A 26,311-nucleotide genomic window follows, 5' to 3' on the forward strand; every position below is an offset into this window, starting at 1 on the left:
CACCAGGTATTTAACCGCTGCTGGAGGCAGCATACCAGACAAGGGAGGCCAATGATGCTCCACTATGGTAGAACCGATAATATTTGAAAGTAGGCTTTGTGGTTTAATTTCCTTTGTTTTTTTTCTCCCTTGTTCTGTAGCACCAAAAGGCTGACACAAGAAAATCCTGCAGCCAGTCATGTGTTTGCATATTGAGGCAGACTTTAAAATGCATACCACATGCCCCTGGTGGAATTGCTGTGGACTGTTTACATGCCATTTGCACAACTTTATCTGCAAGGAAAATAAAAAGCATTTTTACAGTCGTGATGCTGTTGAAGAGAGACTATATTTACTCTTTGGGGAGCTGTCAGGAGTCAATGCAGAGGTGAGCCTTGTTTTGAAACTTGCTGTGTAGGCCAAGTAGCCAATATTTCAATAGCAATATCTAGATATATGGTAGTTTTTTCTGGTTTAGTTTAAAAAAAAACAAACCCTGCTGTACATTATGGTCTGAGAGTCTGCAAAATAAACTGCAGAAGGGATGACATCATGTGTGAGTATTCACCAGTGGTGAAATTCACCCCGTGCGGAATGCCGTCTTGAGGCCTGTGCACCAGCCAAGCCTCACTTAAGCTCTATTTTTGAGAGTATAAGTGATGCATCAGTGTTAGGGACTGAGACATGGGTGGTCTGGCCTAGTAGCCAGAGAAGGAAACAGAACTGAGGGTCAGAATCAGAGCCAGGGGTCAAGCCAGAGCCAGAATTAGGAATCTGAACCAAGGGTCAGAGGCAGGGAAGGCAGGAGTAGAGCTGTGTCCAAAGCAGGAACTAACATAACGTCAGGCACACACTTTCAACAGCCAGTAGCCTGCTGCTGGTGATAAGAGCAGGTCTGGTGATTCCCTCAGCCAGTTGAGTGGTTGGGCCAATCATGCAGCTAAATTGGGCCCAGTTGCACTCATTAGACCAGGGTTCGGCAACCTTTCAGAAGTGGTGTGCCAAGTCTTCATTTATTCACTCTAATTTAAGGTTTCACGTGCCGGTAATACATTTGAACATTTTTAGAAGGTCTCTTTCTAGAAGTCTATAATATATAACTAAACTATTGTTGTATGTAAAGTAAATAAGGTTTTTAAAATGTTTCAGAAGCTTCATTTAAAACTAAATTAAAATGCAGAGCTCTCCCGGACCAGTGGCCAGAACCCGGGCAGTGTGAGTGCCACTGAAAATCAGCTTGCATGCCGCCTTCGGCACCCGTGCCATAGGTTGCCTACCCCTGCATTAGACTGTCTACGATGGCGTTAAGGTGAGCTTGCAGGTAAGCAAGCTAGCTGCGAGCACTTACTTCTAGCAGTGGGCCTTGTATTGGCCTTCTGCATAAGGATGAACTTCTCCTCAAAAGCTCATGCACTCAGTACACCTCTGGGTAGGTTGTACTGTTATAATGTAAGTCTGTTTTAAAAAGGGAAAATTCCTGCTCCCTCCCCACCCCCACCCCCACCTCAGGCAGAGAGGACACTAGTTCCATTGTGTTAGGAACAAGACTATGGGAGGTCTCAAACAGGGTCTGTATCCTGTGGAATTGTACTCTACAATGCATAAAGCAAAGGGGGGTGGGGCCTGTGGATCTGCAACAATGTAGATCAGCCAACGATTCTTCTCATGTTGTTCCTCCTGGCTCCCCCTGAGGTGGAGTGCAGCAAATTCAGGGACTGCTGCAGATGCTGTTGCCATAACACTTCAGCAATGGCAATAAAGTGGTACCACAACCTGGAGGTGTGTGTCTGTCATGGGACATCTAGGTACCAGTTCCACTTTATCACACTTGGCATAAGGAATGGGATTTGTCTGTTCGTTTACATCTTAAGTATTTTAAGAGACTCCTAGCTATTTATTTTAAATGTAAAGTTCAATCTACATTTTTTGGTATACTTTCCTGCTGAAAATAGAATTTATAACTAACATGGCCTTAAATAAAAGCACTTAATATAGAGTTTTATAAGGATGCAAATCCATCAAACATTCATGCAGTTTTCCATAGTGAATATGGGTCACCTTCTCAGCTTGATAGGACAGAAACAATTTCTGAGGTGCGGTGGATGGCCAAGGGTCATAGTAATGGTCTGAAAGCTGGAATCTTTTATTTTTAGGACACCCGTTGAATCCAGCCTAGATTTATAGGATCTGATAGGCTTTACTTTCTAAGTTTGCAACCTATGTGAACTGAAAGTCCTCTCAGTCCAGTTCCGTATGAGTAGGTGCCTATGTAATAACTAGCAAACTCAGCAAAGATAGACTGGGGATAGACTGGATCCCAGAGACCAAACTTGTATTCCTAGAGGTGGTCCTTTCAGGATGGAGTTGAGGTGCATCAGTGGTGCAGTGTGTTGCAACTAGTGACACTGCCCTGGCCAATGCTTTTCCTTTTCTCTGGATAAATAGAGAATTTTGATCTCTAGGTTTTTCCATTCAGCATCAAAATCACTTTTAAAAAAAGGAAATGATATTTGCAACAAGATCATGTACAAATGGTTGCACTCATTAATGTATCATTTTCTTCTGATTTTCAAGATTTCCATCTTTCCCCCTGTTCTGGACCGGACCTTAGTGAGGTCTTAGAAATTAATCTGAGGGACAGCATGAGTCACTGTACAGAGCTCTCTCATTTCCAGCACACAACAGCAGCTTTCATTTGGTTTTTAACACAGTGAATTGGTTCAGGGCAAGCCATTGGAAAGCAAGACTCCTCTTAGGGATGTGCTTGTGAGAGCTGTCAGAGAATCCTTGAAATATACAGTAAAACCCATAGTTGCCTGCAGAGAGGCTGTGCTGCAGGCTTCAGAGGCCCTGTCTGATTCCCAGGAGGCAGCAAGTGAGCTCCAGGCTTAGCTCTCCTGCAGATGCACAAGCTGGAGTGAGGCAGCAGGGCTGGGGACTGAAGAGCCAAACTGACACTTAGAATAAACCTAGAGAACCCTACAAAACTGACATTCTGGGGGTCAGAGAGAGAGAGGCTTCTGAGGAAGATCCAGTTCTTAGAGAGCTGGATTGTATAGTGTAAACTGAGCTCTTTCTATTCATATGAAAACCTTTTTGGTTCTTTAGCCCAGTGGTTCTCAACCAAGGGTACACGTACCCCTGGGGGTATACAGATGTCTTCCAGGGGTACATCAACTCATCTAGATATTTGCCTAGTTCTACAACAGGCTACGTAAAAAGCACTAGCGAAGTCAGTACAAACTACAATTTCATGCACACAATGACGTGTTTATGCTGCTCTATATACTATTCAATGAAATGTAAGTACAATGTTTATATTCCAATTTAAATTTATTTTATGATTATATGGTAACAATGAGAAAGTAGGCATTTTTTCAGTAATAGAGTGCTGTGACACTTTTGTAATTTTATGTCTAATTTTGTAAGTAGGTAGTTTTTAAGTGAGGTGAAACGTGGGGATATGCAAGACAAATCAGACTCCTGAAAGGGGTACAGTAGTCTGGAAAGGTTGAGAGCCACTGCTTTAGCCCTAAACAGGAAAGTCTGGCCAAAAGCATTTTCTTTTTGCTGGGCCTGCAGGATTCACAGAATCTCACTGAAACACGTGGTAGAAGTCTCTTTCTGAGTGCCTAGCACTTGTCTTCTGCATTTTCTCTCAAGGCATGTGGTTGTGAGAGTAACATTTCAGTGTATTAGGCTAATTCACATTATGAAATTATCAGAAAGGGCTTGATCCAAAATACACTGATGTTAATTGATACTTACTGGCTTTGGTTCAGGCCCAACATTTAATGGTGGTGGCAGAGCAGAGAGATAATAAGGGATTATGAAATTTACCCGCACAAAGGACCAGTCTGTAAATTTTCACCTTCAGCAATTTATACTGGCAAAAACCTAGCTTCGCGCCTGCAAACAGCACTTGCACATCCAAAACTAGTAGTAAGACATCAGCCTCTTGGCTTTGCCTGAGCAAGTGCTGTTTACACATGAAGATTCGCAGGGATGTGCATACAAATAACTGTGCATGGAAAAATAACAGGCACTAATTTGTGAGCTGTTTGAACAATGTTCTATGTAGACGTAAAGTACATTGGGATCCTTTGAGATGAAAAGCACTATAAGAAGTAAGAATGGTATTTACACCCCTTCTGACACAGCACCCTTACCTCTGATCTATTTAACCTCATCTACCTGGGCTTTTATACTGTGCCCATAACTATATCTGGGGCCTGAGGTAGATTAGTCTATAACTCATTGTAATATTTCTTTCTGAGTAATAATCTCTGCATTGTTGCTTCTGAATTTACTGGCTCTACATTTATTTTAAGAAGCGAGCACCACTGCTTTTGTGGAATATCCTCTCTTCTCCCCGCCACTCCCCCGGCACACTCATAACCACCTCCCTCTCTGTAAACGTCGCAAGGACAAGTTTTGTCCTGGGATTCTAGTTTTGTTCTGGTCTGAAATGGGGAAGGAAAACCTGCTTCATGGCTGGTTGACGCAACATCCCACATGGAACTAGGAAGCACAGAGGGAGTTTGAAAATTTTGAATCTCTCAGTATGTATGGGAGCTCACTTTCAATCTGGAGTCTTACACAGGCACACTTAGTGGGTTTGGACAAATTTGGGCCTCAGTTTCCTCATCTGTACAACAGGGCTAATGATACTTACTGACCTCACAGCACGGATCTGAGGATTAATTAGTTAATGTCTATATAGTGCTTTAAGGTTCTGGGGCCAAATTCATCCTTGGTGTAACTCCATTTACCTCAATAGGATTACATCGGGAGTAAATTTAGATCTTCAAGTCCAATTGTATATTAATGCTTCTTCTTAAGAGCAGATTGGTTCTAATTCTTTTGCTTCTTTATATAGCCTCGTAAGTATACACCCTGCACAGCAGGTAAACTGTGCCACACTGTGCGATATGTGAGCTGTGCTGAAGAAATACCAGGTCCTTGCTTCAAAAAGAGAGCTCTGCCTAGGTAAAATACAATACAGAGCAAACGCAGAGTGAGGGATTGCCACTTGCACTAGAATGTTCTGTGGGATGTGGGGTTTCAGCCATATTCTGAAGGAAGACAGAGAGTGAGCTGGGCATACATTCATGAGGAGGCTTTTCCAGACATAAGGGGCAGACAGTTGGAAGGGGTTGTGGGAAAGGCAAAAGGAACAGTCTGGGAGAAGCTTAGGAAGGACTGATTCATTCATCCCTAACTTAAATCCTGTCACAGGCAGGCGTGAAGCAGCAGAGGGATAGTCCGGTGGCATAGGGTGTGGTATATGAAAGAAGCCCTCTTTGCCAAATGCAACAGGCCCATATAGCATCTGTGGATTGCACACTGCAATTGAGGCACCCTCAGAAAAACCACTATTGCAAATGGGGCCGTGTATGGAAGATTTTTGCCTCCTGGACCTGGATGTATTTACAGAAGGCAGAAAGGGGCAAGAGTTTTCTTTTGCCAGAGTCTGAAACAGTTGCCTTCATTGTCTGCCTCCTACTGTTCTACCCCTCCACCCCCCACATCTATACCCCTCCTGACTCCCACCCTCCCCTTTGGAGGTTTTCCATCTAAGTGTGAAAACTAGAAATTCCAGAAAACTGCAATCCAAATGCTACCTAGAGAAACTTTAAACTATTCATGCCATAAATATCTCTTAGAGGCTGTCTGACGTCAGAGGCTTCGGAGAGGGAGGCTGGTCTGAAAGTGAAAACAGCAGCAGTTCCAAGCCGAGTACAGTACTGTGCAGAGAGCTAAAGGAGAAGGACAAACACTGCTCCGTGTGGATTATAGGACTGCAGAAAGGGGGGAACTGCGCAGAGACATGGGGACTACAATGTAAGTGCAGCTGCTGCAGCACCTCTTCTAATTTCTTTATGAAAAAAGCTCAGGCAAGCTCTGCTTCCCTTTCTTTTCTAAAACAATCTGGAGACAGTTTGAGAGCTCAGATGATTCAGGTTTGGCTGTTTGTTTCTCTCAAGTGTACACACGGGCTGACAGCGTTCACGCTGCATGTGTTCATGTGAGAGAGAGATTTTTGGAAAGCTACCAAATGAATTGGGGATTGAAATGTTCTGGTAGCAGGACAGTTAAACCCCAAATAAACCCCAGACAAGATACAGCTTTCTTCAGATTTTCACACTGTGTAATTTATTTTTAACCCTTGCATTTCTAACACTCAGCAGTGAGAGATTCCTCTTTCAGTGTCAGAAGCAAAGCAGTTTCCTGGCTCCGTGATAGTGGATGGAGAAGTTCTGTCCAATCCTATTTGTCAGGCTTCTTGGGGGAGCTGAAACTTAAATGCTTATTAGATAACACTTATGAAGTCCTGAATACTAAGCACCTCAGTGCTGTATAACCTTAGCTCTCTGGGGGAGTTTGGTAATTATACAGAAGGAAGAAATTGAAAACTCTATAGTCAGAAAACTAACTGTGCCCTTTCCTGGGGCATCCCTGAGGAAGGCAGCTACTGCAGCAAGGAAAGACTCACTGTAGAAAGGAGAGGAAGCAGGTGTGTCCCAAGGGATAACAGTTTAAGGGATTGACTGCATAGACTGAATTCCAGTGAAAACAGTTTTTTCTACCTTTATAACCCAAAGAATTCTCAAGCGATTTGTGAAGCCCTCTCTATTAGAAAAAAGGCATCTTCACTGTAGGACAAAGATTTTATGTACTTATTTTTAACAAAAATTGAAGAACATGCTGTACTCACTGTTGTTAGTGTAATTAAATTAGCCACTTCTGTATATACACAGATTCACTCACAAAATTCTCCATCTGTGGCATGAATGGCTGTTCTGAACAGACCTGGACATGGCCAACTCCAGACTGAGTTGTTCAATGTGCTCTCCTCTGCTTAGATTATGCCTTCTTTTTAACCAGACCCATGACGCTTTGAAGTGAATAAAGGGTTTTAGATTTCCTTGCCCGGACAGACAGGAGAGTTTGGTACATACATGTTTGGTGACACTGACCTCATTACAAGAGATTTGAAAAAGACAAACTCCTTTCCAACTGAGAGGGAGTTTGATCAGTGCAGGTGTTGTAAGGAAAGGCAATGCTGTTTAATGACTTGGGATGAGTAGCAGAAGCGGTGTGAATTGTACCATGTCAGCGATGTCAGAAATTGGCTTCAACAAACAGGCAACCACAAAAAAGGCTTTTTTAAGTCAGTGCTAACTGGGCTGCTGTTTCTGTAATGCAATAAGTCTGCAAATACATTTCTTCTTTTGGGTGGGAGAGTGGGTGAGGGCGAGGATAGAATTGGATGAGGAGAAGCTGAAAAAAATGTCTTTTGGCTCTTTTAAGCTAAATCAGGTAGATCCAAGTTTCTGTATGTAGAATAGCTGCAGCAATCTCCCTCTGTGCTTGAGTGGGTGGTGTAATGCCTCCACCGGCTAATGAAATGGGGCCCTGTTTCATTGGACAGATGTTCAAGGGCTAATCCAACTGAGCTATGCCATGCCATGCAATACAAGTTTGCCTGAGCTGAAGGAAATTAAATTGTATTGAAAAAAAAAACACAATTTTGCGTGTGCTGAGGGCCAAATCCTTCTGTCATTTACCCTGGTGTAAATCTGGAGTTAAATCTAGTGACTTCTAATGAGCTCTGGGTTTATGCTGGCGTAGCGCAGCAGCATTCAACCTTCCCTATTTATTTTTCATTGGGTTTTATTTCCAGTAACTAGGCAGCTGCTTTTCTAAGAAGCATTTCTTCACAACAGCCTAATTGCACTGGCTGACTGGCAACATGAAGAAAAACCCTTTAAAAAGGGTTTTACAAGTTGTTAGGGTCTGAAAATGTTTTCTCCAGTAAACACTGACACAATTAATGAGGGTAACAATGACTAGACAGACAATTTCAGGTGGCTCAGCAGTGACTCAGGCTGGCACTGAAGCACTTCTGTACCATACTGGGCTGCTGGAGCTGGAACTGGCAGGGGATGGAGGAGAGAACTTCACATCCAGGAACTAGTGAGGGAGAGCTGATCATGTCTCTTTTCTTTCCATACACCCCCGCCTGAGCAGCTGGCCTGCGAGCAACTCTCCCTGTAGAGGTTTAAAAGCTTGGAAGAGGCTAGAGGGAAAAGAGATCGTCCATAATGGTCCCCGGGGAGGCAGTGCTACATGCACAGCTGCTTGGGGGGAAATGGGAAGGGGAGCCGCTGACATTATAGGAGACAAGTATGGTGCCTCAAAATGAGTGGGTGAGCTGTACATAAATGTGATCCCCAATATGGATCAGATTACTTCAACAGAGAGAGCCTGCACTTGGTTGCTTCATTGACAGACACTAACCCTAAAATGGAGAGAGAATTTTGGAAGGCAGGAGAAAGCAGATGCTGTACTAAAAGGACAGTGTTGGTTTCTTTGTTGGGTTCTGGCTTCAGGGTGCAGCAGGACAATTTCTTGATAAAATTTTCATGCCAATCATTGTATGACCCTGAAGTTTTAAAATATCTTCATTGTGTGCCATAAATCCAATCACGTGATCTTACAAAGCTGAGTAAGCAGTTTAACCTTTTGACATCTTGTTTCTCTGTAATGTTTTGCTTGCTGGTGCTATACCTGCAGTTTACCTTAGCTGAGTTTTCTGTATCTCTGGGATATGATCCTGCTTTCATTGAAATCAATGGAAAATCTTTCCAGCAAGACTGGACTTGTAGTCAAGGAACACTGACTGTAAACTTTCGATTCCACTCTTTTTCTTCAGGCAGAGAGTGAGATCCTGCTGGAGTTTAGCGGTCTCATGTAGTCATCCTCCAGATGGAGCATTTCTGTTTCTGATCCTTCTCCCACGGCCACTGGAAGATTCCCAGGGGCTTTTGTGGAATCGTAAGAGTATATCAGGCCATTTTAGGGCAGCCACATGTCTTAATTGTTGAGAAATGGGAGGACCCCATTTCCTGACACTAAGAGTGAAGATGTGTGGGAGATTTGGCTTTCAGCTCTTTAATTAGTGTGAATGTTCAAACTCAGGCCAGTCCTGTGGAGATCTGACCCACCAGGGCAAAAGCAGCATGTTCCTAAACCAAACAAAAACTGACTGCTCTGTTTTTAATCAAATGAAACAATTCATATGTTTGTTTTCATGTTTTTTATCCCACTACAAATGGACAGTGGTATCTCTTCAGACTTTTTCCTCTCTCTACTCTCCTTCCCAAAAATGTGGCTCCTTCGATGTGCTGCCATTCCAGTAGGTTGGCATGATAGAACTCATTGTAATAACATGTATCGGACCTGATTCTTTTTTCATATACATCAGTTTTATACCAATGTAACTCTATTGACTTCAACAGAATCACTCCTGATTTACAATGGTGTAAGTGATATCAGGATCAGGGTTGTTAACCTCTGAGTGCTGTACAGACATTAATTGTGTCTCACAATGCCCCTGAAAACTCAGTAGGTTAATATGATTGGGCCAGAACAGTAGCTGGTGTAAACTGTCATAGCGGCAATTGAGTTCCAATTTACACCAGCTGAGGATCTGGCTCATTGTCTCCAGTTGAAAAAATGGGTGAACTGAGGCACAGACCTGATCACCTTTACACTAGTGAAAATCTTTAGTAACCCCAGAGACTCCAATGAACTTACTTCACATTTCTATTGTAAATTTCAAATAGCAGCAGAATTTGGCCCAGAGAAATTGAGGACCAAATTATGGGTTCTCTATTTTTGGGCCCCAATTTAAGATGCTTAGGCACACAGACTGTGACACCTAAAATTACAAGCTACTTTTGTACATGCTGCCTTAAGTGACAATGTCAAACCTACAAAGTGAGTTTGATTCTTCTTACTCCAGTTTTAGATTGGTATAACCCCATTGAAGTCAATGGAGTTACTCCTGGTTTACAGCAATGTAAGTGACAGAAGAATTGGGTCCAGTGAGTCAGTGTCCAAGCTTAGAGAAGTTACAAGAGCTTTTGGATGTCAGTCCTCCTCTCTCACTGATCTCTTGAATAGTCATGTAATAGCTTCTCACAACGGTTTTTCCAGTAGAATATGTAACTCCCATGTAGTGTTTGCTTTGTGGTCCATGTTAGAGTCCCGCTAATATGCAAAGTGTCTGTCACCTTGGTATCTAATCACTGAGGTCCTGGCATGTGTGGTGATCTCTGCTGTGTTAGATATTGCCTTCTCACCTCATGAGTTTTGGAGTGTTGGAGGGAAGTTGGGCAGTGCATCTGACCCAGAGAAATCCAAAAGTCTGTGGGATTTGAATAGAGAAGCTACTCAGAGCCTTACAGAGAGAAAGCAAGACTTGAGGCTCTTTTGGTGAGTTGCAAGGAAGGGGTTTCCTTGGAGTCACAGAAAGGGGAACGGAGACACTTGTTTAAGATAGGAAGAGGGAATCAGGTCTGGGGTCAGAGGACCATATGGAAACTGGAGCTGGGGCTCAGGCAAGGAACAGCGGCTACGACTTGACTAGAAGGAGTAGAGAGGGAGAAAGAGAGGTAACCTCAAGAGGCTAGGAAAAGCTTTAGATACATTTTCTGTGGTCCATCACACATTGCCACCAAAAGAGAAGGAACTCCTTCCCTAAATAGCAAAAGCTTGCTTACTTTCTGGATTTGCTGGCCTCAAAGCAATAATCTCTAAAGTCGACATTTCTTGTCACAAGCTTTGAAGTTCACATTTGTTTTTGTTCAAGAAGAATTTTTCTCTTAACTGAGTCCCAAGATGACTCAAAAGCTGGCGACGCATGTTTCTGCCCAGTTCAGCTTTTATTTGAACTTAGCGTCAAGATGAGCTTTGAGCCCCAGAAGCTCCTGTCAATTCTCTGTCCTTGGTGGATTTTTTAAAAAGTTGACTGTAAACAAAGGAGCGTTTTTAGTGTGTGTTTCTGTTGATTCATGACAGCTAACAAACCTAGATCTTTTTTGTTTGAAGGGAGAGAAAAACTTTTAGCTGTTTGTTTGACTGAATGTATGAGCTATGAAGTCCTGACAGGTTAAAATTTACACAGAAACTTGTGGGAAAATGTCCAGCCTCTTTGAGTCAAGCTACACTGATACCATTTAATTTTTAAGACCTGGACTGAAGATGTGTTTCCAGGAAACCTGGAAGAAAAGACCTAGTTTTGGCAAATACAGCAAAACAAGTTGGTTGTTCATCATCAATATATCAGTGTCCCAGAAATGAACCATTAGAGTAGACAAAGAAATGCTAGAAGAAATTAGTCATTTTCACTATCTAGGAATTGAGATGTGCAATATTGGTGGCACCATGCTAGATGTCAGGCAACAAATATCAAAAGCAGCAAACTACTTTCATAAACTTGTCAAGATTAGAAAAATGAGCATGATTGGCACTGACACAAAAATATTTTTTTTCAACACTGGCATCATATCCGTTCTCCTGTGTGAAGCAGAGTCACAAAGTCTAGAACATAAGTTGATAAGCAGATCAACTCACTCCAAAATAAATGCCTGCAGAAGATCTTCGAAGTCCATTGGAAAGGGTTTCTTGCAACATTAGAAATTCTAAGTAGAACAAACCAATCTAAAGCATCAAATATGGGAAGAAGACAACGATGGACATATTTAGGACACAGTTTAGGGATGCCACCAACACATCGTCCACAGTGAGTGATAATCTGGACACCACCTGGAAAGAGAAAAAGAGGGCAACCAAGAGAAACATTATGCAGAATAGGGAAAGAAGCCAAATCTATCAACATGACACTCAGAAGCCGGAGCAGATCAACTTAATTGAAATAAATGGCAGAAACTTATGGCTGCCCTGTACACCTGAGGTTGAGGGAAGATAAAGAAAGAAGATATAGTTTAGAGAACTATATTTTTCAAGTTACTTTAAGTAGGGAGTAGCGAGGTGTGTTTTGGTTGCCAAAGTTATGAACAACTGAAATAGGAAATTATAATGGAAACTTCCTGGCAGTACAGTTCTTAGCCTAACAGCTGGTAGATACACATTATGACTAAATATGGCATAGATCAACCAAAATCACACTGTCCCCCCAAGAAAACAAATCACCTCCCCTATCTAGCTCCCCTTCACTGGGATTCCATGTTCCTCACTTCCAATGCATGTTACCTTCCATTCCTTTCCCCCTGCTGATTTTTGATCTTTCCTATCTGCTCCCCCATGCCCCTTAGATAGATTCTTGTCTACACTAGGAAACTGGTACATTGTTGACAATGATCGTCAATAATGGATCTGCCCCAATTGGCTGAAATTGGTTTATTTGCTAGAGTCAACAGGACAAAACAATTGTTGACACCTCCGTAGAGAGGGTGATTTAAGATTTAGTTCCCCTGATGAACATTCTCAGCAACAGGGCAGTATGTTAGTGCAAATGGGGTCTTGATTTCTCACTGACTCACTGCTGGCGGTGTTGTCTAGATGCCTAGGATGTGAGTCCCCTGCTTTAATCCACCTCAGCAGAATCCTGACCCCCTCCATGCAGGAGGCTCCTTTGTTGTCTGCACATCAGATTAAAGAAAGCAACATCTTAACCAAACATATGAAGACTTTAGTCCTTTGCTACTTTCAAAGCCACGTATACAGCGGGAACCAATTAAACTGTGATGCCAGCAGCTGAATGCATAGTGAGACAGTCAGTTGTGGTTCTTGCCTATTTTCTGATCTGTCAGCCTCCTTTGACACTATTATACAGGGAGGAAGTTATAACAACATCAGGGCCCTGCCAATACAGACTGTTCTCCAGCTGTGCCCTACTGAGATATGAACATGTCTTCATTGCTTCTTTCCATATTTTTACTGCCCTGCGGGTCAGATGTCCCAATGAGTGAATCCCTGTGGCTCTGGTGCAGAGGTCCTGAACTATGTTGCCGGTGACAGAAGTACAAAGCTTGACCTTAACCTTTCATCGTCAGCAGGAGTCAGGCAGCTAGCCTATGTGAGTGTAGCAGAGTCTTTAGCACTCAGCACTGTTAAGCTTTGGAGAGAAGAGCAGATGCACTTTCTGAGTAAGTGATATTTTTCTCAGGGAACCCATGAATAATTTTCCAACTGTGCTTGGGCCTATCTAGAATAGCTTTATGCATATTTTGAGGGACACATGTTCAGGTCTAAATGTCCAACTGCCCTGCATGACACTTTTTTTTGCTTTAAATGGAGACAAAATTTTATAAGGAACAATTCACTTCACCATCTCCTATATTTAATCACAGATACGATGTTAATGCTCACGCCCAATGGGCCATCTCCAGAGGCTCTTACTTTGATTTTACTCAGCCCTTATTCAGACCAAGCTTCTACTTGTCTGAGAGAGAACTAAATGAAAACATTATGAAATGTTATCACTTCCACATAACATCCTTGCGCCTTTCATAAAATGCACATGTGTAGAGTGTAGCACCTTGAGCTCGGAGCTAAGTTTTCAATCATTGGGCTTCATTTTTGCAGGTGCAAATGGCAGTACAATAATCTCTGCTATATTTCGGGTCCTTTAGCCTTGGATTTGCAAGAACAGTCAGGGACTTAGACAACTAAGTGACATTTGCTGCACCTGTGATTATTTTCATGTACAAAAACGGAGGCTCACACAAAGCTGGGCTGAAATATGGTCTCTAATGTCTGTTCAGGATGTTATGGAGCAGGGACATGATAATCCAGCTCTGTACAATGCACTGACTCAAAAAAGAGATGGTTAATCCATGCCTGTCAGTTGCACTGGGGTAAGACTGAAAATGTTGTATCCTTGCCTACTTCACGTGACAGCAGGAAATTAACTTGCCCCCACTCCCTGTGGCTAGCCCAAGGTACTGGTGTTACATTAATCAAAGGGAAAGTACTCTAAGTAAACAGCAGAATGCATTGGACACAAAGTCCAAGTGATTAGAGCGCTCCCAGGAGGCCACAGTGACATGTGACCAAGGCAAATCAAAATAGAAAAGGTTGTGAAAAATCTATTTCCTTTTGTTTCTCTTTCTTTTCACTCTTGGATGTTGCCCTGAGCTTTGACCTAACTGGCCTATTGGGAAGTATGTCCCTAAACTCTGAAAAAACAGCCCCAGGAATAGTTGTTTCTGGGCACTTCAGTACCAGGGCCAACAGTGTTAGGAGGACTTCCAGATTCCTATGGTGCAATTGGCCAGTAGAATTCAACTGCTATTGACGGGCATATCAAAGGGCCTTGGGACTTTCTTTTCCACTTGAAACAGTTAATACACTTTTTTAGACAAAAAAATAAAAATTAACCTAAACCACAAACAAACTAGCATGGGTTTGGAAACTTAGAACCAGGTCCTGCGAGGTGCTGTACCTCCTGAGGGAGGATGAGTGCTCTCAATTTCCACTGAAGTTGTGTTATCCTGAATCTTGACTTTGCTTCTGCTGAATGATCACTGCAAAATCTACATTGCCATCAACTGCCAATGTCCTTTAGTTAATAATGGACTCTTCCATGAGGATTGGGTTCAGTGCTCCCAAGAACATAAGAACATAAGAATGGCCGTACCGGGTCAGACCAAGGGTCCATCTAGCCCAGTATCTGTCTACCGACAGTGGCCAATGCCAGGTGCCCCAGAGGGAGTGAACCTAACAGGCAATGATCAAGTGATCTCTCTCCTGCCATCCATCTCCATCCTCTGACGAACAGAGGCTAGGGACACCATTCTTTATCCATCCTGGCTAATGGCCATTTATGGACAGCCACCATGAATTTATCCAGTTCCCTTTTAAACATTGTTATAGTCCTAGCCTTCACAACTTCCTCAGGTAAGGAGTTCCACAAGTTGACTGTGCGCTGTGTGAAGAAGAACTTCCTTTTATTTGTTTTAAACCTGCTACCTATTAATTTCATTTGGTGACCCCTAGTTCTTGTATTATGGGAATAAGTAAATAACTTTTCCTTATCCACTTTCTCAACATCACCCATGATTTTATATACCTCTATCATATCCCCCCTTAGTCTCCTCGTTTCCAAGCTGAAGGGGCCTAGCCCCTTTAATCTTTCCTCATATGGGACCCTCTCCAAACCCCTAATCATTTTAGTTGCCCTTTTCTGAACCTTTTCTAGTGCTGGAATATCTTTTTTGAGGTGAGGAGACCACATCTGTACACAGTATTCGAGATGTGGGTGTACCATGGATTTATATAAGGGCAATAATATATTCTCAGTCTTATTCTCTATCCCCTTTTCAATGATTCCTAACATCCTGTTTGCTTTTTTGACCGCCTCTGCACACTGCGTGGATATCTTCAGAGAACTATCCACGATGAGTCCAAGATCTTTTTCCTGACTCGTTGTAGCTAAATTAGCCCCCATCATATTGGATGTATAGTTGGGGTTATTTTTTCCAATGTGCATTACTTTACATTTATCCACATTAAATTTCATTTGCCATTTTGTTGCCCAATCACTTAGTTTTGTGAGATCTTTTTGAAGTTCTTCACAATCTGCTTTGGTCTTAACTATCTTGAGTAGTTTAGTATCATCTGCAGACTTTGCCACCTCACTGTTTACCCCTTTCTCCAGATCATTTATGAATAAATTGAATAGGATTGGTCCTAGGACTGACCCTTGAGGAACACCACTAGTTACCCCTCTCCATTCTGAGAATTTACCATTAATTCCTACCCTTTGTTCCCTGTCTTTTAACCAGTTCTCAATCCAGGAAATGACCTTCCCTTTTATCCCATGACAGTTTAATTTACGTAAGAGCCTTTGGTGAGGGACCTGGCAAAGGCTTTCTGGAAATCTAAGTACACTGTATCCACTGGATCCCCCTTGTCCACACGTTTGTTGACCCCTTCAAAGAACTGTAATAGATTAGTAAGACACGATTTCCCTTTACAGAAACCATGTTGACTATTGCTCAACAGTTTGTGTTTTTCTATGTGTCTGCCAATTTTATTTTTAACTATTGTTTTGGCTAATTTGCCTGGTACCGACATTAGACTTACCAGTCTGTAATTGCCGGGATCACCTCTAGAGCCCTTTTTAAATATTGGCCTTATGTTAGCTAACTTCCAGTCACTGGTTACCAAAGCTGATTTAAAGGACAGGTTGCAAACCTTAGTTAATAGTTCCACAACTTCACATTTGAGTTCTTTCAGAACTCTTGGGTGAATGCCATCTGGTCCTGGTGACTTGTTAATGTTGAGTTTATCAATTAATTCCAAAACCTCCTCTAGTGACACTTCAATCTGTCACAGTTCCTCAGATTTGTCACCTACAAAAGCCGGCTCAGGTTTGGGAATCTCCCTAACATCCTCAGCCATGAAGACTGAAGCAAAGAATCCATTTATTTTCTCCGCAATGACTTTATCATCTTTAAGTGCACCTTTTGTATTTCGATCGTCAAGGGGCCCCACTGATTGTTTAGCAGGCTTCCTGCTTCTAATGTACTTAAAAAAATATTTTGTTATTACCTTTAGAGTTTTTGGCTAGCCGTTCTTCAAACTCCTCTTTGGCTTTTCTTATTACACTCTTGCAGTTAAGTTGGCAGTGTTTGTGCTCTTTTCTATTTGCCTCACTAGGATTTGACTTCCACTTTTTAAAGCAAGTCTTTTTATCTCTCACTGCTTCTTTTACATGATTATTAAGCCACAGTGGCTCTTTTTTAGTTCTTTTACTGTGTTTCTTAATTTGGGGTATACATTGAAGTTGGGCCTCTATTATGGTGTCTTTAAAAAGGGCCCATGCAACTTGCAGGGATTTCACTTTAGTCACTGTACCTTTTAACTTTTGTTCTTTTAACTGGTTCTTTTTCTTGTTAACAGATCAGATCACACAGCATGAATGTGGAAGCCATGTTTTCCAACTTTTATATTTAAACTGAATGACCCAAAGAACCACAAGCCTGGCTAAGTTTCTACATTTGTTGTACATAGTCTAGCACAATTCTTACCATCCCCTTCCAGGTTCAGGGTTCATAAGAAACAACTCACAGCTCTGTACTGCCCAGAAAAGTTTTTTAAAGCCACTGAATGTCATAGAGATGCAATGCTAGATTGGGCTGGTAGTTCTGGGTCTTCGGGTAGGTAAGAACAACACTGCTTCTGAACAGCATCCCTGGGAACTTCAGGGTAACAGAGAATGCAGTACTGGTTCTAGTCAGCAGTACCAGGACTTGAGGAGTTTGTTCCACAGTCTGTTTGCATGTTCCTTAAAAGAGAGCACTCACTTTTAAATATTCAACACAAGCATGTACTAGTCATTGCATTATTTTAGTTTCTGCATATCTGTTACTCTCAGTGATCTTTTGGCAGACTTTCCCCCATCCTCAGAGGTAGACACACCTCTCCTTAGTTTGGGTCATTTTCATCATACCTATACCAGAAATTGTCATTGTTCTGCTAGAGTTTTATGGGTGTAGGTGATGGCACCAGGGAGAAAAAGTAGCAGCTCAGGAGATGCTGCGATACTGAATTACTAGAGGAAATTTTTCAGGAAAGGGCTCTCCGTAACCCTGCTGGAACACTGCTTCCGCTTCCCTTACTACATAGCCTTCACCTTCCCAACAGCCACTTATTCTGCCCATCCTGTCCTACCCAGCAGCTGAAGGTGCTGCCCTTGTAGTGTGGGACTGGCCATCTAACCTGAGCCTAAGCAGAGCTGCTGGGCCAGCACGGGCCTTTAAATTTCAAACTCATCATAAATGTCTGATATCTGTGGGGAGATTTCCCTATAGGCCCGTTTCTTCAGGCTTCTTTGTTGTACAGTCTGTTCTGTGTGAAAATATCAACATTTTATGATTCTGGCTCACTTGAATTGTACCAGGGAGCTGCAAAAGGTCTCCTGTGGGCAGACTGTGTCACAGGTCTGAAAGCAGCCTCTTTGCCTGCGTTTGCCTGGCTGATTATTCTGAACCAAGCAACATCCATCATGGCGTATGCAACTGTACAAGATATTTGTAAACTCCAATATGGAAACTAATGGACTGCAGGTGAGGGCTAGGTGGCTGCTGTAGCCAACAACTCCCAGTTGCTTGCTTATTTAGTTCTATAAGCTAAGCAACGTGGTCAGTGCTTGGATGGGAGACCTGTGATTAAAAACTCAGCATGAAGCAGGAAGTGGTGTTGATGATTTAGATGTCTACACACATCTAAACTCTGAACCCTTTCCTGACAATTTCAAATAAGAGACTGAAATCTGCAGAAGAGGATGGTAGGAGACAAATTTGGAATTGAACCATCATATCTTATGGTGTTTTTGAGTTCTAGCTGATGTGCAACCAGTCATCTTAAAATAGTTGGTTCAAGAGGCTTTCCTAGACTAGTGGAAACCGCATCTTGTATAACACACACTTAGATTTCCTCACAGTACTTCAGAAGGAAGGAAGGAATCCATGCCTGGTTAAAGTAAAATATTTGCATAGCTAAAAAACTGACCAGTAGCCAGACTTATGTAGGTGTGTAATAATGAAGGTTAGACATAGATTGATCTATGTATGTAATTTTGGGAATCCTTTAATTTAGGGTCAAAGTGAGCCTTCTACTATCTTCTTCATGGCTCTGCACAGGCCCTTCTTAAATTATCTCTACCCAAAGATTTTGGAAAGTGACAATCTCTTGATTTGTATTTCCATCTATCTGTGCCTTGCTGTGCCACCCTGGGCTAGTCATTAAGGACTACATTTTAAAAAATATCTATTTGTTTAGGGTGCCTCAGTTTTGGGGTCCCAGTTTTAAACACCTCATAACCTGATCGATATCCACTGAATTCAATGGGAATTCTTCTACTGATCTCACTAGGGATTGGATTGGGTCCTTCAGGCTTAATTTTCAGAGACACAGAGCACTCATACCTCCAATTCACTTCAAATGGAGTTGTGGGGGGCACAGAGAGATTCAGTCACTTGCCTAAAGTCACTTGCCAGATAGTCCAGATCAGAGCAGGAACTAGACTGCAGCAGGTCGTGATTCCCATTGAATAAGCAGTTACACATGAAAAACTGATATAACCTCTGGAACCATGCAGGGATCTTGTTTAACAGCAAGTCTTGAAGTAGGTCATTAGATTTTATTTTTTTAAATTGCTATTTTTTCATAACAATAGCAGCTACCATCATCTGTGCAGCAGGACTGGCTATCAGCTGAGTAGGAACCTTCATCTGTTAATAAGAGCTCTCCTCCCATTGTACTGGCCATTTAATAAACACCAGGAAACTATTTGAAAGTCCTAAGCAGAGGTTCAGCAGTGACCCAATTGATCACTGAGTGTGACTGTGGGGCTCTGCAGTACATCACACTTTTAAAATGCACTGCTTCTTGGTTGACTATGCTAGGGAAGTTATCTTGAGTGGCTTTTTGTACAGTAACTCCTCAGTTAATGTCCTCCCGCTTAATGTTGCTTTGAAGTTACATCGCTGCTCCATTAGGGAACATACTCATTTAAAGTTGTGCAATTCTCCCTTATAACGTCATTTGGCTGACTTTACAAGGGAGCATTGCACAAGTTCTTCTTCTCCGGACAGCTTTGAAGAGGAAAGTGTCGCTTCTTTCCGACCTCTGGCTGCACGGCTGCCTCTGCTCCTCGGGCTGCCCCTGCTCCTCCACAGGCTGGAGGACTCAGGAGGAGCAGGGGCAGCCGTGCAGCCAGTGGCCGGAGAGAAGCAGCGCTTTGACGGGGAAAGTGCTGCTTCTCTCTGGCCGCTGTCTGCACAGCTGCTCCTGCTCCTCTTGAGTCTTCCAGCCCATGCTCGCAGGGCCGCATTCCAAAAGAAGCTTTAGAGCTGCAGGCCAGGGCCCCGGGGCCCCCTTAGCCCAGGGCCATGCAGCCCCTAAAGCCCCTGCATTCTGGGTGGGCCTGCCTCCCAGAGGGGGGATGGAGGGTGGGCAGCTCCCATGAATCGCGGCCATGGGGGCAGCGCAGCACTGCGCTGCGCAGAGCCACCTGCACACCCTCTGCACCAAACAGGAGCTGCCTCAGGTAAGTGCTCTGCACCTCCTGCCTGCCCCAGCTCTGAGCCTCCTCCTATACCCCCACCCTGAGCACTCTCCTGCACCCTAACTCCCTCCCAGACCCTGCACCCCACCCTGAGGGCCCTCCTGCACCCTAACTCCCTCCCAGACCCTGCACCTCAGCCCTGAGCCCCAGGGGTAAGCCAGGGGCTCCTCCCTACCACAGTACAGTACTGTACAGTATATAATGCCTTTTGCCACCCCCCCACCCCAATTTCCTTGGAACCTAACCCGCTGCATTTACATTAGATCGTATGGGGAAAATGGATTTGTTTAACACCGTTTCACTTAAAGTTGCATTTTTCAGGAACATAACTACAATGTTAAGTGAGGAGTTACTGTATATGCATTAGATGGGGAGAGGATGCAGGAAGCTCTGTCCCCTAATGGCAGCCATACTTTTGGCTAGGGCTGCATGAAACACTGAATGACCCTAGAGGTGACAAGTCAGTCCCTCACTCCCTGCACATTGGCCAGAGTTGGCAGGAGAGTGCTGGGAGGCCCTGGCCAGGCCTTTTTGAGGATGTACCAATCCCCACTGCTCTCACTACTATCCTTCAGCAACCAGGAGGCACTATGCCTTACAAAGAAAATCACACAAGTCTGGAGAGTTTGGTTTGGGTTTCTCCAGACAACAAGTTCAACATGGTTCAGAGCTGGAGTAGGGGCAGGGGCAGAAAGGTGGGTTATACATCTTTTATATTTATCTGATTTTTCCAAACGTTGAGGTCTGAGATGAGCTTCTACCAAGCCTCTGGGCATTCCTCTGAGGAAGGTGTTGTTATCTGTATTTTAGTGAAATGGAGTCCGATACATGTATTGACTTGCCACTGGCCATTTGGAAATTCACAGATAGAGTCAGGATTGCAAATTTGTTACTCAGGAGCACACAGATGAGTGGTGTGTACTGCACCTTTAAAAAGAGAAGATACTCTCCCCATACTTGCTGCAAATGCAGCTGCCCTTATGTTGAGATGCAGCCTGCTGCAGAGGAGACACACACACTGTGCTCTCTCTCTTGCTCTTTCATTAAGATTTTGTTCTGGTATTGATTTTCATTTAATATAAAATGAAGGTCTTCATGATGACTGTAAATATATTCCATGTACTGTACGTATTTCATGATGACTGTAAAAATGATGCTCGTATATAAAAAAGTCTGTTAGTTCTTGTGATTACAGCTCCTCCCGTAGAAACCAGTACAGACCAGTAGAAACTGATAAAGACCGAATGAAGAGTTTCTAAAACATCTAACCAAAGGTTCCCTTGCTATACAGAAATGGGCAAAAATGAAAATGCTGGGATGATAAAGTAAATGCAACTTTTGTGGCTTTCAGAAAGAGGTTCAGTTCAGGTTCACTGTGGAGTTTTGACCTACATTTCCTATCTGTTCTTAGTTTATCTGAATACCTTTGCCCATCCCTATATGTCAGCCATAACTGTTTGTGTCAACTTCCCCATGGCCCAGCACAAAGTGTGTAGGCCCTTTCCTTTAAAGCCCTGAGAATTTACATAACCCCAGAATTGTAGCAATGTGAAATGAGGCTCTGGTTACAATAACAAGGATTTAGGGAACTCAGAGAGAGAGAGTGGAACTGCAAAGGCATAAAAGCAAAACTAAACCAAACCCCACATGCTGTTTTAATTTTCAGCAGCCACATGAGAACTGTCCTCTGGTTTCTGGCTATAAATAAATTGCTGCCGTCACAGGAAGATGGAAAACAAAACAATTTGCATTCCACTCAAATTTTCTTAAGGTTATAAAAAAAGGAAAGGTAAATGTTTCTTAAGCAGAGTATGTCTGTGCAGAGGAAGGTTTAATTAACACTCAAGGGGACTGGCATTTGCATCAAGTGAAGAAGTTGGACATTAATCCTCTCCGCCTCCTGCCTCCCTGCCAATCCTCCCAAGCAAATCACTTAGAACTGACTGTGGATTTAAGACACAATGCCATAGTGTTGCGGCTGCTAAGGATGCGGAGGCCTACTGTACCAGTAGCAGTTTAGGCAGGCACAATGCCGTTGAAAGCCATGCCTACTGCTAACCTCTTCTGGCTGGTGCTCTGCTGGAGAGGTGGGACCTTGGTCCCACATTTGTCCCACCCCTTCTATCTCCTTTACAGAATCTAATGCCTCTGCCAGTACTAGACTACCTGGGAAAGCAAAGACCAGGATTATGAGTGGCTCCTCTGCAGAGGCATGGGAGTGAATGGAAGAGTCCTTGGGCCGTCTCCCCAACCATGTGCATTTATGCAAAGTCAGGCACAATCTTACCCTTATGTTCTTCAGAGACAGCTTCAACCATAGGCTGAATGGAAGACCAACAGACATGTTAGCAGATATGCACTGACTCGGGGCACTGGGGAATTATACTGCAGTAAGAAGCTGGCCAAATAGAAGAGCTCTCTCCTCTGAAAATCCATCTGTTGGGTGTGGGAAGTGGGATAGGGTATAGCTAGACCTAGAACACCCTTGCTCACCAGAAATTGATCCCAACAGTGAAGGCTACAAGAAGAGGCTTCCCAGAAGACTTTGTACAACAGGAACCCATTCAAGGACTACAGGCTTTAGGAAGGGGCTGGATGACCAGGAGGCAAGTCTTCCATCATAGCAAAGGGGCAGGGAATAGAAATGTAACTGAACTGGGATGAGGCAGATTAAGAGATGAGAGATCAACTTAATGTCTTGGACAGTGAAACAAAAATATTCTTTATATATTGTACTTATGGCCAATGCACTGTACCGGAAATTAGTACTGTTAGGAAGAGGCAAGCCAAAGAGATAGCCTTTGAATTCAGATCTGGATTAGATATGGACAAGGGGTCAGGCTCCTTGGCAATGACACAGGGATCTGGAGTTGGATCTGGGAATTTCAGTAAAGGGGCAGGATAGGAAGAAGGTCAGATATAAAGCTCTGACTTTGGTGTCTCTACTGTTAATGGACCTTCCTGTACCTTCCTCCTCCTCAACACTTGGCTGAAAAGTCATCAATACCTTCTCTTTATAGCATTATGAATGGGTGCTGTGGCAATTACTAAGCTGTCACAAATAAAGGACTTTTACCTATGGGGAAAACAGAGGAAGAGAGAATTAGGGGTATAGGCCAAGTGTCATTGTTTTTGAGGCAGAGGGACAATTTGAACCCACATTTTGCAACACTAATGCGAGGAGCCTAGGTAACAAAATTGAGGAACTAGAGCTACTGGTGCAGGAAGTGAAACCAGATATTATAGGGATAACAGAGACATGGTGGAATAGTAGTCATGACTGGAGTACAGGTATTGAAGGCTATGTGCTGTTTAGGAAAGAGAGAAATAAAGACAAAGGTGGTGGAGTAGCATTGTATATCAATGATATAACAGGTACAGAGAAAGGCTACTAGGATGATCTGAGGAATGGAAAACCTGTCGTATGAAAGGAGACTCAAAGAGCTTGGCTTGTTTAGCCTAGCCAAAAGAAGGCTGAGGGGAGATTTGATTGCTTTTTATAAATATATCAGAGGGATTAATATCAGGGAGGGAGAGGAATTATTTAAGCTTAGTACCAATGTGGACAGAAGAACAAATGGATATAAACTGGACACTAGGAAGTTTAGACCTGAAATTAGATGAAGGTTTCTAACCATTAGAGGAGTGAAATTCTGGAACAGCCTTCCAAGGGGAGTAGTGGGGACAAAAGACATATCTGGCTTCAAGACTAAGCTTGATAAGTTTATGGAGGGGATGGTAATTGCCTGCCTAATTTTGGCAATTAATTGATCTTTGATTATTAGCAGGTAAATATGTGATGGGATGTTAGATGGGGTGGGATCTGAGTTACTACAGAGAATTCTTTCCTGGGTGGTGGCTGGTGAGTCTTGCCCACATGCTCAGGGTTTAACTGATTGCCATATTTGGGGTCGGGAAGGAATTTTCCTCCAGGGCAGATTGGCAGAGGCCCTGGAGGTTTTTCGCCTTTCTCTGCAGCGTGAGGCATGGGTCACTTGCTGGAGGATTCTCTGCACCTTGAGGTCTTTAAACCACGATTTGCGGACTTCAATAAGTCAGACATTGGTTAGGGGTTTGTTACAGGAGTGGGTGAGTGAGATTCTGTGGCCTGTGTTGTGCAGGAGGTCAGACTGGATGATCATAATGGTCCCTTCTAACCTTAAAGTCTATGAGTCTAACCACAAAATTAATAGTGAGCACAAATGTGAATATTTTCACCACTAAGTACCCAGGTTTCCCTCGCAGCTTGATACTGGGAGTACAAGTACTCAGATTTGCTATCACAATTCAGCTGTGGATATAAAAATGCTGGCACACATTTTGCAGGTGCAAATTACTCTTGCCCTTCTGAAAAATTATCCCTATGTGATTAGCCCAGGGTCATGCAGAGAGTCAGTGGCAGAACTGGTTATAGAACCTCTGTAGTGTGATCTAATACTAGATCATACCTCCTCCCAGAGAAGTTTGGTTCTAAATAAAATGTCTCAATAAGCAGTAAGTATCTCTTTAAAAAACGTAGTGTAGTCTTTGCAGCCAGCTAGATTCAGCAATAGAAATACTAATGGATATTGCTCTAGTTGAAAATCTAAACCAAGGATTTTAACTCTCGCTATTAAAATAGGGAATGTGTTTTTATACCAATGAGACAGAGAGTGAGTGAATGAATGTAGGTGTAAGGTGCTATAAAGTTTTTACTTCAATGTGTTTGGGGTGACCACATTACTCATAAGTGGTTGGATCATGGGTGGGTTATGCAGTTCATCCCAAATAAATGCCAATAAAATGCTTTGACTCCACTCACATCATGAAAGATCTTATTTATACCATTTTTTTCTTTTTTCTTGGCTATCTCTTCCTCTCACCCCCCTTTGAAGTACATTACTACTATGGGAACAATGTCACTAGTCAAGTGGAGTATAAAGCCAGTCTGTATAATAGTTTGAAATCTGTAGTGTGACCCACAGGACTTTACATAATGATTATTTTGATCACATATGTGGTTTTAATAAATATAAGTGAATTGAATGGCTCAGGCACTCAGGCTGGATCCAGAAATGTATTTAGGTACCCATCCCCTAGATTTAAACATCTAAGCTCAAGTTTTAGGCACCACCACAATCCACACTGACAGAATCTGCATTTTGTGTCTTTGCTGTCCTTTTCTTTGCCCTTTTGTGTGTCACAAAATGAGCTGAGCCTTTAAGCGAGTGTTGGGTTCAACCTCAATATGACTAGTTTACCTCTCAGTCCAGGTGTCATGTGATGGAAGTACATGAGTAGGAATCAGGCCTGCTGGGGAATATAAGGGCAGCCTGAATTCAGTCAGTGAGGCTCAGGGTTTTAAGGGCATTTAATGCTTATTGAAATTAATAGCAGTTGGGTGCCTACATACCTTTGAGGATCTGGGCTTGCGAGCGTGTTGGGGAGAGTTTTGCAGAGTGTCTGTGAGGAGGAATGGGGAGAGCTTGGGAGATAAATCTGTAGGAAACTTAGGGTTAGAGAAGACCTGGGAGGTCACTTTCTGCACCAATCAGCTGGAAAAGCCTGGCTGGAGCTATCTGCCATGAGGGGCAGGGACCAGAAGCCATAAGAGATTTATATGGCTTATATGTCAATGTGGTGAACGGAATACCAGGCAGCAGGACCTCAGAATGGGATGGAACTATTGAGCCAGCAAGGGGCTAAAGAAACTGTAGAGTTGAGAAAAGACTGGCTTTGGTTTAAGCTGACATTTGAACTGTGATGTGGTTTTAATAAATTATAGAATCCCAAGAAAGGGGTGCACTTAAATGACATGCGGTTATTGGGGAGCTCATGAAGGGCAAACTGAGGCAGTGGAAGGGCCTGATGATAGATTGGATGGGGCCTGCTACCTTATGGCTCTTCAGTGTACCTTAGGACTGAGGTAGCAGCAGCTGATGCATCTTCGACCAGTTTCCAATGGCCCAATATCCACCTCACAAAAGCTGTCATCACTACTGTCAATTGTACAGAGGTCCAGGACTAAATCAGCCATGTAGACTACTCTGTTATTTTATCTGAGGGGAAGCCACTAAAGGGCAAGATGAGGAAGTGTGGTGGGGTGATTTGGAGGGGAACTGGTAGCATTGCTGTCAGTACTGTATCAGTTTTGAGGTTAAATAGAGGATTTCTGTCTCTAGAGTTTTTAATGTGGCATCTTTCACTAGCACCGAATTCTCACAGAAGTGAAAAAAAATGGTCTTGGTTTTCCACTGCATTGATATAACTCCATTAAAATCAATGGAGTTATACCAGTGTAGAGCTGGGGTAATAAAGGGGAGAATCAGGCCCTGTGTGTCTGCAGTCTCCAAAAGGTTAACATCATTGAGAATTGTGTGAATGCACCCATGAGAGAACAGACTCCTACGACTTTAATGAAGTTTCTCTTAAAACTGTTTAGTGAGATACCATGGGAACAGAACA

At 43.0% G+C, this 26,311-nt stretch overlaps 1 protein-coding gene across 1 annotated transcript in view; it reads left to right on the forward strand.

Annotated features, from left to right (window-relative positions):
- The first annotated feature begins 1,238 nt into the window (after positions 1 to 1,238).
- The window catches only part of DAAM2 (dishevelled associated activator of morphogenesis 2), a 266,918-nt gene continuing 241,845 nt past the window's right edge, over positions 1,239 to 26,311 (forward strand). The window contains exons 1-2 of the mRNA XM_030557288.1: positions 1,239 to 1,300; positions 5,646 to 5,823. The gene's annotated coding sequence lies outside the window, so the exon portion shown is untranslated. The remainder of the gene's footprint in view (positions 1,301 to 5,645; positions 5,824 to 26,311) is intronic.

This window comes from Gopherus evgoodei, chromosome 3 (genome assembly GCF_007399415.2).
Source record: "Gopherus evgoodei ecotype Sinaloan lineage chromosome 3, rGopEvg1_v1.p, whole genome shotgun sequence".
Lineage (NCBI taxonomy): Eukaryota > Metazoa > Chordata > Testudines > Testudinidae > Gopherus > Gopherus evgoodei.